This window comes from Oryx dammah, unplaced genomic scaffold, assembly GCF_014754425.2.
Source record: "Oryx dammah isolate SB20612 unplaced genomic scaffold, SCBI_Odam_1.1 HiC_scaffold_26, whole genome shotgun sequence".
Classification (NCBI taxonomy): Eukaryota; Metazoa; Chordata; class Mammalia; order Artiodactyla; family Bovidae; genus Oryx; species Oryx dammah.
Window position 1 is genome coordinate 91,740,526 of NW_024070210.1, and position 13,147 is coordinate 91,753,672.

Genomic DNA, 13,147 nt, shown 5'->3' on the forward strand with positions numbered 1-13,147 from the left:
GGAAATTGAAGAAAATCGTAGTGAAACACCAAGAGCTTTGAACTAGGCCCTTTGGCCATGGGCAGGAATGTAGAGGAGCCTGGCGAGCTGCAATCCATGGAGTTGCAAAGAGTTGGACACGACTGAGCAGCTAACACACACATAAACACAGGGAGGTGAGGAGAGGAATTAGGAGTGTTTCTTTAAAAAAAATTTGAATTATGAAATATCTCAAACATACAGAAAATTTCATAGAATAGTACAACTGACACTCATGTGATCACTACCCAGCTTTAATATAAATCAAAATGTTGCTTCCTTTTTTAAAAAAAGTAGCCTCATTCCTCAGTTTCTCCTCCCTTCATCCCTCCTTAGAGGCAGTCGCTGTCCTGAGGTTGGATACATTATTTCCATGCATGATTTTTAGTTTTAGATGTAAGTATGTGTCCATTAGCAATATACACCATTTCCTCTATTTAGAGCTTTATCTATCAAACTATGCATCTTTTGCAACTGTTTTTGTATTATGTTTGTGAGGTTTATCCATATTGATACATAGAGAACTAAAACATGGAGACATTTAGAGATAATAGAAAAGTAAAAATTAAGAATGTAAAATGCAAGAGAGAGGGAAAAAAATCTCATATAACTACCATATTTCTAGCTAGGGTGATCATGTGAATTATAGACAAGAATGAGGAATGTAATAAAAAGAGCAGGTTTTAAATGAGGAGGGCTGGAAGAATTGAGCTCAATTTGAGTGTGGGGGAGAGAGTACGCTTATTGGGCCCATACTGATAGAATATGCTCTGTGGGCAATTGGATTTGAAGATTGCTCAGGAGCGTAATCTGGTCTGGAGAGAGAGTCTTACCCTTTTTTCCATAGTGATAGCAATTACAACTATGTGAGTTGGTTTCTTACACAGAAAGTGCAACTTGAGTAAGAAGAAAAGAAGGCCAGGGACTTCCTTGGTGATCCAGTGGTTAAGACTTTGCGCTTCCAATACGGTGGGTATGAGCTTGATCCCTGGTCAAGGAACTAAGATCCCACGTACCTTGCAGCCAAAAGAAGAAGAAGACCAAAGCAGAATTTTAGGCCACAGAAACTAACATTTGAAGGCAAACAGAGGACCAGCAAACATGGCTCTTCTTACATCTTTCCAGAGAGTGTTCTTTCATGCACTCCTATCAGCAAAGCATTTTTGAGCAGCCTTTTGCATAGACATATTTTACTTATGGATAAATGACATACTGGTCCTATGAAACTAACATCATATGCATCATAACATATATTCTAAAATAGAAATTGTTAATATATAAGATATACACTAAATAGAAATTCAAGGTATTCAAATATTTTTGTACCCCTAGGAGTGTCCCCCTCACTTGTGAAGTTGCTGATTAAAATAGATCATCTGACCTCCTCTTTCATTTGGGAAATTATGCTTTCAGTTCAGTTCAGTTGCTCAGTCGTGTCCAATTCTTTGCAACCCCATGAATCGCAGCACGCCAGGCCTCCCTGTCCATCACCAACTTCAGGAGTTTACCCAAACACATGTCCATCGAGTCGGTGATGCCATCCAACCATCTCATTCTCTGTCGTCCCCTTCTCCTCCTGCCCCCAATCCCTCCCAGCATCAAAGTCTTTTCCAATGAGTCAACTCTTCTCATGAGGTGGCCAAAGTATTGGAGTTTCAGCTTCAACATCAGTCCTTCCAGTGAACACCCAGGACTGATCTCCTTTAGGATGGACTGGTTGGATCTCCTTGCAGTCCAAGGCACTCTCAAGAGTCTTCTCCAACACCACAGTTCAAAAGCATCAATTCTTCAGCGCTCAGCTTTCTTTATAGTCCAACTCTCACATCCATACATGACCACTGGAAAAACCATAGCCTTGACTAGACAGACCTCTGTTGACAAAGTAATGTCTCTGCTTTTCAATATGCTGTCTAGGTTGGTCATAGCTTTCCTTCTAAGGAGGAAGTGTCTTTTAATTTTATGGCTGCAATCACCATCTGCAATGATTTTGGAGCCCCCAAATATAAAGTCAGCCACTGTCTCCACTGTTTCCCCATCTATTTGCCATGAAGTGATGGGACCTGATGCCATGATCTTAGTTTTCTGAATGTTGAGCTGTAAGCCAACTTTTTCACGCTCCTCTTTCACTTTCATCAAGAGGCTCTTTAGTTCCTCTTCACTTTATGTCACCATTATTCTGAAAGTGGCATTGGTAACTCCTTTTCAAAATAGTTAGCAAACATTGAAAACTAGAGTGGGCTTCGCTGGTGGCTCAAGTGGAAAAGAATCTGCCTGCAATGCAGGAGATGTGGGTTTGATCCCTGAGTCAGGAAGATCCCTGGAGAAGGAAATGGCAACCCATCTGGTATTCCTTCCTAGGAAATCCCATGGACAGAGGAACCTAGTGGGCTACAGTCTACGGGGTTGCAAAGAGTTGCACATGACTTAGCAACTAAAGAACAACAAAAACTAGATTTAGAGGTAATTAAAAATTTACATTAAAAATTACTTGTGATATGTGAAATGGGAATTAGAAACTCATTTTTTCCACCAATTTTTGTGGTCCCCTCCAACTCCCCAAATATCCCTGACCCCTAATATCTACTAGTTCGTTCTTAATCTTTATAATTTTGTCATCTTGCAAATGCTATATAAATGGTATCATACCGTATTTGACGTTTTGAAATTGACTTTTTCACTCAGCATAATGCTTTTGAGATCCATCCAAGTTGTTACGTGTATTGGGAGTTGGTTCCTTTTCACTGCTGAGTAGTGTTCCATGATGTGAATATACCACAGTTTGTTTAATCATTCATCTCTTGTCGGACATTTTGTTTATTTCCAGCTTTTGGCTACTACAAATGAATGCTATGAACAATTGTATATGGGTTTTTATGTGGATAAAAGTTTTCATTTTTAGGGGGGACAAATGCCCAGTATGCAATTGCTGAGTCTTCTCTTGCGGCTTAGCTGGTGAAGAATCTGCCTGCAATACGGGAGACCTGGGTTTGATCCCTGGGTTGGGAAGATCTCCTGGAGAAGGGAACGGCTACCCACTCCAGTATTCTGGCCTGGACAATTCCATGGACTATATAGTCCATGGGACTGCAAAGTCGGACACAACTGAGCGACTTTCACTTTCACAGTAAGTGTATAATTTTTTTTTTTTTAAAGAAATCGCTGGACTCACATTCCTACCATCTATGTAAAGATAATTAGGGGAATCTTAGCTTTAACCTAGTTACCCATCTTGGGGGAGCTGATGTATCTACAGGGATATATTGCTTCTCTCCTTGCTTTGTAACTTAGCAGCAGCTGGAGAGTTTAGAAAAAATACACTAAAACGAGTGTCAGTGAGTTGGAGTAAACCATTTTTCTCTTAAATGACGATTTTTGTAAATGAATGATTTTCTTGGTCACATCTTCCGTGTGTGCTCATGCTCAGTCACTTAGTCACGTCTGACTCTTTGCAGCCCCAATGACTTCAGCCCACCACGGCTTCTCTGTCCATGGGCTTTCCCGGGCAAGAATGCAACCCACTGGAGTGGGTTGCCATTTCCTTCTCCAATACCTTCCCTATATTGCCTGTTAATAAGTCTGATCCTGGGACTTCCCTAGGGGCCCAGTGGCTAGGGCTCTGTGCTCCCCAAGCATGGGACCTGGGTTTGATCCCTGATGGGGAAACTAGATCCCCCACACGCTGCAACTAAAGATCCTGCATGCTGCAGCTAAGATCCCAGTGCAGCCAAATAAATAAATAAATAAAGTTTAAAACAGTTTTCTGATCCTTTCAGTTCAAGCTAATACATTTTTTTTTTCTCTCAAAGAAACAGTCCTATCTACTTGAAGTATAGGTGTTTTTTTCTTTATACTGAACACTGTTTAAAGTGTGTCATGTCTCATTTGTCCTATTCTTAATGCTAATTAAATCTTTGAGGCCAGTCTTTTGCTACACTGTGTATTGGTCATGAAAATAAGAGTACTATTTTCTGTTTCTTCTAAAAAAAATGTAATGTTTAGTATCTTCAAAAATATAATAAGGGACATTCTTGTTCTTCGATTTATTTTTTTAGAAATTTATTTTGTTTTATTATTGGACTATAGTTGCTTTACAATGTTGTACCAGTCTTTACTGCACAACAAAGTGAATCAACTATACATATACATATATCTCCTCCCTCTTGAGCCTCCCTTCCAACTACTGCCCCCTCCAGGTCATCACAGAGCATTGGGCTGAGCTCCTCGTGCTCTACAGCAGCTTCCCACGAGCTATATATTTCACACATGGTAGTGCATATATATATGTCAGTGCTGCTCTTCCAGTTCTTCCCACTCTTCCTTTCCCCCATTACGGCCATATGTCCATTCTCTATGTCTGTGTCTGTATTCCTGCCCTGCAAATTCCTGTGTCTCTATTCATCTGTATCATATCTCTAGATTCCATATATGTATGTTAAAATGCAATATTTGCTTTTCTCTTTCCTTTTCTCTTTACTTTGTATGACAGACTCTAGGTTCATCCACATCACTACAAATGATCCAGTTTTGTTCCTTTTTATGGCTGAGTAATATTCCATTGTATATATGTACTACATCTTTTTAAAAACACTTTTTATTTTGTATTGGAGTATAGCTGATTAATAATGTGATAGTTTCAGGTGACTAGAGAAGGGATTCAGCCATACGTATATGTGTATCCATTCTCCCCCAAACCCCCCTCCATTCAAGACTGCCACATAACATTGAACAGAGTTCCATGTGTTATACAGTCGATTCTTATTGGTTATCTGTTTTAAATAGAGTAATGTAGAGATCTCTTCAAGAAAATTAGAGATACCAAGGGAACATTTCATGCAAAGATGGGCTCGATAAAGGACAGAAATGGTATGGACCTAACAGAAGCAGAAAATATTAAGACAAGGTGGCAAGAATACACAGAATAACTGTACGAGAAAGAGTTTCATGACCCAGATAATCACAATGGTGTGATCACTCACCTAGAGCCAGACATCCTGGAATGTGAAGTCAAGTGGGCCTTAGAAAGCATCACTACGAACAAAGCTAGTGGAGGTGATGGAATTCCAGTTGAGCTATCTCAAATCCTGAAAGATGATGCTGTGAAAGTGCTGCACTCAGTATGCCAGCAAATTTGGAAAACTCAGCAGTGGCCACAGGACTGGAAAAGGTCAGTTTTCATTTCAATCCCAAAGAAAGGCAATGCCAAAGAATGCTCAAACTATTGCACAATTGCACTCATCTCACACACTAGTAAAGTAATGCTCAAAATTCTCCAAGTCAGGCTTCAGCAATATGTGAACCATGAACTTCCAGATGTTCAAGCTGGTTTTAGAAAAGGCAGAGGAACCAGAGATCAAATTGCCAACATCCGCTGGATCATGGAAAAAAGCAAGAGAGTTCCAGAAAAACATCTATTTCTGCTTTATTGACTATGCCAAAGCCTTTGACTATGTGGATCACAACAAACTGGAAAATTCTGAAAGAGATGGGAATACCAGACCACCTGACCTGCCTCTTGAGAAACCTATATGCAGGTCAGGAGGCAACAGTTAGAACTGGACATGGAACAACAGACTGGTTCCAAATAGGAAAAGGAGTACATCAAGGCTGTATATCGTCACCCTGCTTATTTAACTTATATGCAGAGTACATCATGAGAAACGCTGGGCTGGAAGAAACACAAGCTGGAATCAAGATTGCTGGGAGAAATATCAATAACCTCAGATATGCAGATGACACCACCCTTATGGCAGAAAACAAAGAGAAACTAAAAAGCCTCTTGATGAAAGTGAAAGAGGAGAGTGAAAAAGTTGGCTTAAAGCTCAACATTCAGAAAACAAAGATCATGGCATCCAGTCCCATCACTTCATGGGAAATAGATGGGGAAACAGTGGAAACAGTGTCACACTTTATTTTTCTGGGCTCCAAAATCACTGCAGATGGTGAATGCAGCCATGAAATTAAAAGACACTTACTCCTTGGAAGAAAAGTTATGACCAACCTAGAGAGCATATTAAAAAGCAGAGACATTACTTTGCTGACTAAGGTCTGTCTAGTCAAGGCTATGGTTTTTCCAGTGGTCATGTATGGATGTGAGAGTTGGACTGTGAAGACAGCTGAGCACCGAAGAATTGACACTTTTGAACTGTGGTGTTGGAGAAGACTCTTGAGAGTCCCTTGGACTGCAAGGAGATGCAACCAGTCCATTCTGAAGGAGATCAACCCTGGGATTTCTTTGGAAGGAATGATGCTAAAGCTGAAACTCCAGTACTTTGGCCACCTCATGCGAAGACTTGACTCACTGGAAAAGACTCTGATGCTGGGAGGGATTGGGGGCAGGAGGAGAAGGGGACGACAGGATGAGATGGTTGGATGGCATCATGGACTTGATGGGCGTGAGTCTGAGTGAGCTCCAGGAGATGGTGATGGACAGGGAGGCCTGGCGTGCTGCAATTCATGGGGTCACAAAGAGTCGGACGCGACTGAGTGACTGAACTGAACGGAATGTATCACATCTTCTTTATCCATTCATCTGTCACTGGACATTTAGGTTGCTTACACGTCCTGGCTGTTGTAAATAGTGATGCAGTGAACATTGGGGTACATGTGTCTTTTTGAATTATGGTCTTCTCATCAAATTTATTTTTAAACAATTAACTGAAATTCTGGAAATTAAACTTGACACGACTCAAGAAAGAAAACATTAAGTGACAAGGACTCACTGCAGTTAAAAAAGGGCCCACAGACTCTCCTTCTCTTTAAATGTCACTTAGAGTGGGGAATTTCAGTGCTTTCCTTTCTTCCCAGCAGTGAGATTCATGCAGATTTCTTCTCAGCTCTAATTTCCAAAAAAGTCAGGGCTTACTTCTCCATCACCTTTGGTGGGCTTGACTCATAAGCTCGAGCCACAAGTGACTCAGGTGAGCTAGAACCACAAAGACCTGTACCTCCAGCTTAGAAGAACCTCAGAGCCCAGCCCACCATCAGGGTCAAGAATTTAAAGGCTCACCTACGGGCTGAGAATGATGTGGACGGAGTTACCAGAATATAGGCCTATTACCATCAGGCCGTTGCTGAAGCTTAGGGTTGAGAAATTAGGGCTGTGTTGAGGAGCCCTCACACCCTCTCTTCCCTTTCTCCTGACCCAGGGCCAGAAATCGGTGGTCCAGTGATAGAGAGCTGTAGTTTCCAGAAGCTGACGTGTTTTGAGCCTGTATGGTTAGAGTAGATTATAAACAGTAATAAACAGACCCATAAAATTGCTCAACACAATGGAAGTTTATTTTTTGCTCCGAACAGTACAGTAGAGTTGGAAAGGTGTTGTTGGAAAAAGCAAAGGAAGTGTGACTCTGTGCCATGTTGCCATTCTGGGACTCAGGCTGGTGGTGACATTGCCATCTTTAAAACTTGGTTTCCAGGAGAATACAGGACAGGAGAGTTGAGGCGGTGCATTTCCATCTCTGTCAGCCAGAAAAGAGGAATGAGCATGAAGGAGTAAGTCCAGGAGGATTATGTGGGCCAAAGCGAGAAGCTGTGGACACCATCTGCACTCACGTTCTGCTGGAGAGAACCCAGCCGTATGTCATCTTCCTCCCCGCAACTACAAGGAGAGCTGGGACCTGGGCCCTGCTAGCTGTCCAGAGAAGCAGGGAAGGCTTTTATTGGCTGGTCAGCTACCACAGAGCCATTTCTACTTCGCTGGTGTCTGGAGCAGCTTCTGGTAAAATGGGAAGGGACTTGGGGGCCTGAGCACAATGACTGCAGCAAAGGTGAGGACTTGTTTGCAGAGAGTATACTGAGTTTCCTTCCCACCAGGAGCAAGAGAGGTAAGCAGCGGCCTCAAGAGCTGATTCTGTCTATGGACACAACAGCTGCTCTCTGGAGGGAAATTTCCTGTTCCTGGGAAGCTGGTCAACTTCTCTCCTCCAGAACAGAGTATCAATCGGCAGAAATGAGTTCCAGGGGGCTTATGAAACATTCGTTCACTCCGTGTGAACTGCAGGAGTAGGGATAGGAAGTCAGTGCCATTGAACAGACAAAGGAGAATGAGACAGAGTCATGTCTGTCTTCAGAGGAGCCCGAGCATCTGACTCTCTGAAAGTGCAGGGTGTCCTTGAGGAAAGTTCTGCTGACAGTTCGCAGATGCTGGGGGGGAGTGCTCTGAGTGCAGCAGCGCCAGGACAGGAGCCCTCCTTTATTACGACCCACCCCTGTGCAGGTAGAGAGCTGAGGCGGAACCAGCATGCGCAGATTCTCTTCCCCTCTGCCCTTGGCCCAAGGGCAACCACACAAAATGGGATTAATTGGGATTATGGGGGCTTTGGCTGCTTGGCTGCTACTCAAGGATGAATGCTTAATTTATGTCTCAGTGATCTTGACTCCCGCCTGATTAAACTGGTTCAGTCAGGCCATTGTTTGCCAAGGACTTTCCTTTCAAAAGAGTGGCTACAGGTGGTTCTTTTGTGTGACAGACTTTTAGCTTTGCTACAGTACATGGCTCTAATGGATGGCTGCAATACCACCTTTCTCAGAAATCACTAAAAGCACAAATAAATTCAATAGGTTCTCCCCTCACCTTTCAGGGCTTTTCTTGTGATGGCAAAGTGTCAACAGGTGTGATTGTTCAAGAATAGATGTGGAATTATTGCTGTGCATTAGAAAAGAGCACTTGTTTGGAAAATATCCACTGAGTAGAGATGTTATTAAGATTCAGAGCGTCTCACCTCCCCTTAGCAACTCCTGCAAATCAAAAGGTGTCCCTTGGAGTCCCCAGTTCTGATGGTGCCTGGTGGCCTGGTTTCCCTGTGCTGTTTCTGCTAGTGAATGGGCTCCTGTGTTAGGCAAGCGGTTCAGTCTCGGAGGTCTGCTCCAGCCTGAGCTGAGCTCTGTTGTGGTTTGAAGGGATGAGAATGTTGGGCTGTTGCTGCTAAGTCGCTTCAGTTGTGTCCGACTGTGCGACCCCATAGACGGCAGCCCACCAGGCTCCCCTATCCCTGGGATTCTCTAGGCGAGAATGCTGGAGTGGGTTGCCATTTCCTTCTCCAATGCATGAAAGTGAAAAGTGAAAGTGAAGTCGCTCAGTTGTGTCCGACTCTTCGCAACCCCATAGACTGCAGCCCACCAGGCTCCTCCGTCCAAGGGATTTTCCAGGCAAGAGTACTGGAGTGGGGTGCCATTGCCTTCTCCAGAATGTTGGGCTACTTGGATTTGAATGAAGATTGTCCACAAACCTGAACTGGTTTGATGGTTTTAACCCATTTAACTGGTGAAGTTAGTTTACTAACATATAAAGCAACTTTTGGACTGACTTCATGTTTTCTTTCTTGGCCCTTGAAGTCAGTCATAAAAGCCAAATTGGTTTGGGCACATCTGCCCTATGGCATACTTGAGACTTTTCCAGAGACCATATTAACATCTTCAGAAGCAAATAAGCTGTTAGACTAAATAACTAAGTAAAGTTTCTGTCCAAAAGGGATGTTATGAGAAACTATAGTCTGTGACTTTTGTGTTTAGTTAAAAATAAAGATTGTTTTAGTATAGTAAGCTGACATGACAGAGCCCTGTGCATTAACCATGTGATAATTATTTTAATTAATTCTAGAAACTTATTTCTCAATATCATACAAACTACTGTAGAGCTTAGGAACATCCTCTGTGCCTAAACCATCTTCTCCCATTCTGTGTTGCTATGGTATTACTTGGACTATACTTGAAAAATGTCCGAATGTATCAATATTATTTCTCCTAGCTTTATATAAAGAAAGCAGCTACAAAACATAAATAATTAAGGTGAGAAGTCTATCACATATCTTCAAAAAGTCCAACGATAAGTATTTGGGTTCAAACTCTGTTTTCTACAATGATTCCATAAGTGTAAAGACTTCTCTGGAAAATGCAATTATGAGCATATTACGATGTTAATTAAAAATTACTTTAAATTTTATAACGTATTATCTCCTGAAAATACTCTGATGATAAAGTTTAGGATTTAATCAACTAGAGAGTGAATGATAGTAAAATTGATTGAGTAACTCAATCTAAACATGAGAAAGAAATAGAGATCCTAGGGAAATAGATAAATGAGAGCATATAAGTCTAGAATGGAAATTATTCAACTCCATCAAATAACTTAAAAGTTAGAGAGAGGGTGAAGATGTTGCTCGGATTCAGAATTAGCAGAAGTGAGAGACGCCATTTTCCTGAAGTTGCATGAAGCCCTTCAAGATAAGAAAAGCACCAAGATAAGAAAAGGTTGCTCCGAGCATTGTATGAATACCACAGGAACTTCAGGTACCTCATCACTTGCCTCCCTCAGCAGGTATTCAGGGCACACCCTCCCCTGCTGTGAGCACTGGTACTCAGTTGCTTAGAATTGTCTTCTTTTTTGGAACCCCATGGACTGTCACCCACCAGGCCCTTCTGTCCATGAAATTTTCCCGTCAAAGAATATTGGATTGGGTTGCCATTTCCTCCTCCAGGGGATCTTCCCAACTCAGAGATTGAACCCTCATCTCATGCATTGGCGGCTGGATTTTATTTTTTACCACTGTGGTGCCTGGGAAGCCTCCCCTGCTGAGTAGATCCTTCCAAAAGTTGGACAGTTTGAAGATCTGTTCTACTGCTGTGTGTGGAGACATAGTCTTATGGGATGTTAGAGCTGGCAGAGACCCACAGAATCTTCCAGTTTAACCCTGACTTTTATAAAGAGGAAACTGAGGTCCAGAGAGGGAGATAAGCTTTCCTGGAGTCACGCAGAAATATTCCCATTGCCCTTACTTGATTTCCTAGGAGCCACTCACGCTGAAAGGGCTTCCAGACTGGCTCAGTGGAAAAGAATCTGCCTACCAATGCAGGAGACCTGGGTTTGACCCCTGGGTGGGGAAGATCCCCTGGAGAAGGATATAGCAACCCATTCCTGGCAAATCCCATGGACAGAGGAGCCTGGCAGGCTACAGAGTTGGACATGAGGTCTCAGAGTTGGACCCAACTTAGCAACTGAGCACACGCATATGCTTTCCACATATAGAAAGTAAAATTATTCCGCTTTCTTGCTACCACACAGATATTTTATTTAAAATACTCATTCTAATATTGCATATTACTACGTCTATCTTTAAGCAATTTCTCTTGATTAAAGTGCTCCTCTAATCCTGAATTCCCTGTCAGAACCAAACACCCCTGATTATTTATTGCTTGCAACTATCCTCTCGTTATGTCCTAAAAGCCTGCCTGTCCTCCCCACCAGGCGCCTATGGGCAGTGACCAGGGGTTCTTACCTTTCTTTGACTCTCTTACCCAGTAGGAGACAATATTAATAATATGGTGTGGTTGGTTCTAGATACCTCAACACATAACCTTTTGCCCCCCAAGAAGTCCCTGTACTTTTAGTTGTTGAAAGTTAGGGGATGTTGCAGAAGGTCTTATAAAGTGTTTTTTAAGAGGGTTTGATAGCTCTCAGAAGCTCCTTCTACAAAATTTCGTTTTGAGCTCCTAGTAATCCTATGAAGTTGCCTTAGAGTATCAATAAAAAGGGGCTTGTTTTTAGACGATAATAAAAGTTATGTTCTGATTAAAATATTCATTCCAAGATACTTTACATATAGGTAAAGAAAGAAAGTTAAGTACTTTATAGGTAAATAAGAAATTAATAGGTTTCTTAGGGGAGATGTTTTTGTTTATTTTCAGCGTGGTTTTGTTTTGTGAAATACTGGCTGGAAAATTCAGGCTTTGCATTCAGGCCTGACCCTGGTTAAGGATGTGAAGCTGGCTAAGCTGAGTCCCTTCAGGGCTTCACATGCCAGCAAAGCACCCCTCAGCAGGACACTCGACCCCCGGCTCCCCAGGCCGTCCTTACACATCAACATCCAAACATCTCATAAATGAAATAATGACCAGGCCCATCTGCAGCCCAAACTCCTGTGAGCAGAGCGGGAACTGAGGAACTGGGTCATTAAAATTACATCAAGGTCCTCAAGAACCACATTAGGGACGTGTGAGGAGAGGGTGTGCAGCTTGTCTCTAAAAGAGGGCCCTACTGGAAACCTAGAATGTTGAGTGGGAAGAGCTGAGGAATCTCTACAAATCTGGCCTCATCCCCCATCTGAGTATCAACCCCTTTGATCATTTAATTGATGGGGTAATTTCAGTTTTCTCCGTGTGTCACCAATAATTCTTCATGATGGAGGCAGTGTTGGATACTGGTCAAGATAAGCCTAGGTTCTGGAGGTAAATTCTCTCATGGACAACTTGTTATCCCCTGGGGCTTTAGTTTCCTCATCTCACCATTAGGGGGTACTAATATTACTACCTCACAGAGTCGTCATGAGGATAAAACTAATGTATCAAAGCATTTAGGACAATGCCTGGCATAGTAAGCCCTCAACTGGTATTAGGAGGATAAACATCATTATTTTGACATTAAGGAAGCATTGTGTGAATGGTTGGATATGTTGATTCCAGTCATTGGGAACAAGGCAGCCTAAAATATAAGATTTGATTTCCCTTATGTTAGCACTTAGACATAATTTTGCAAGCTGAAAACAGCATGGACCTTGAACATTAACCTAATATACCAAGAAATAAAAACACTAGTCAAGATGGCAGGAACAGCATAAATCACAGATACTATCTTTGTGTAATTTTTAAAAATTAGTGACAACAAAATTGCTTCTTTTCATTACACATTTATATGACTATGTGGATTTCATATTTCCAAAATGTCTAACAGTCTCCAACAGGAACTGTGACTTGACAAGATATTTGGCCCTCAACAAGTAGAAAAGCTTTTGGCTGGTGATAAAAAATTTAATGAGCTGATGGAGACAGAGGTTAAGTCTTCACATTGTGAGGTTCCATTGACTCTTCCTCAGCCTTGCCTTTATCCTCGTTTATATCTGAGTTTGTAAAAAGCCCTTGAAAGGCAGACTATTCATTAGTGGTTCCATAGTAGATGATTATGTTCAGTTGTTATTTCGTCTGTGCCACCGCTGTCTAGCTTTTGTTACGCAGCGAGACAAGTGCTACATAGAGCAAATGAAAGACAGGGTTTCAACACAAGTTAAAGCTTCCATTGTAAAGAGAGAGCGTTTTGAAATGGCCTTGTGAGAGGGCAGAAGCACTGTGCCAGGTGTAG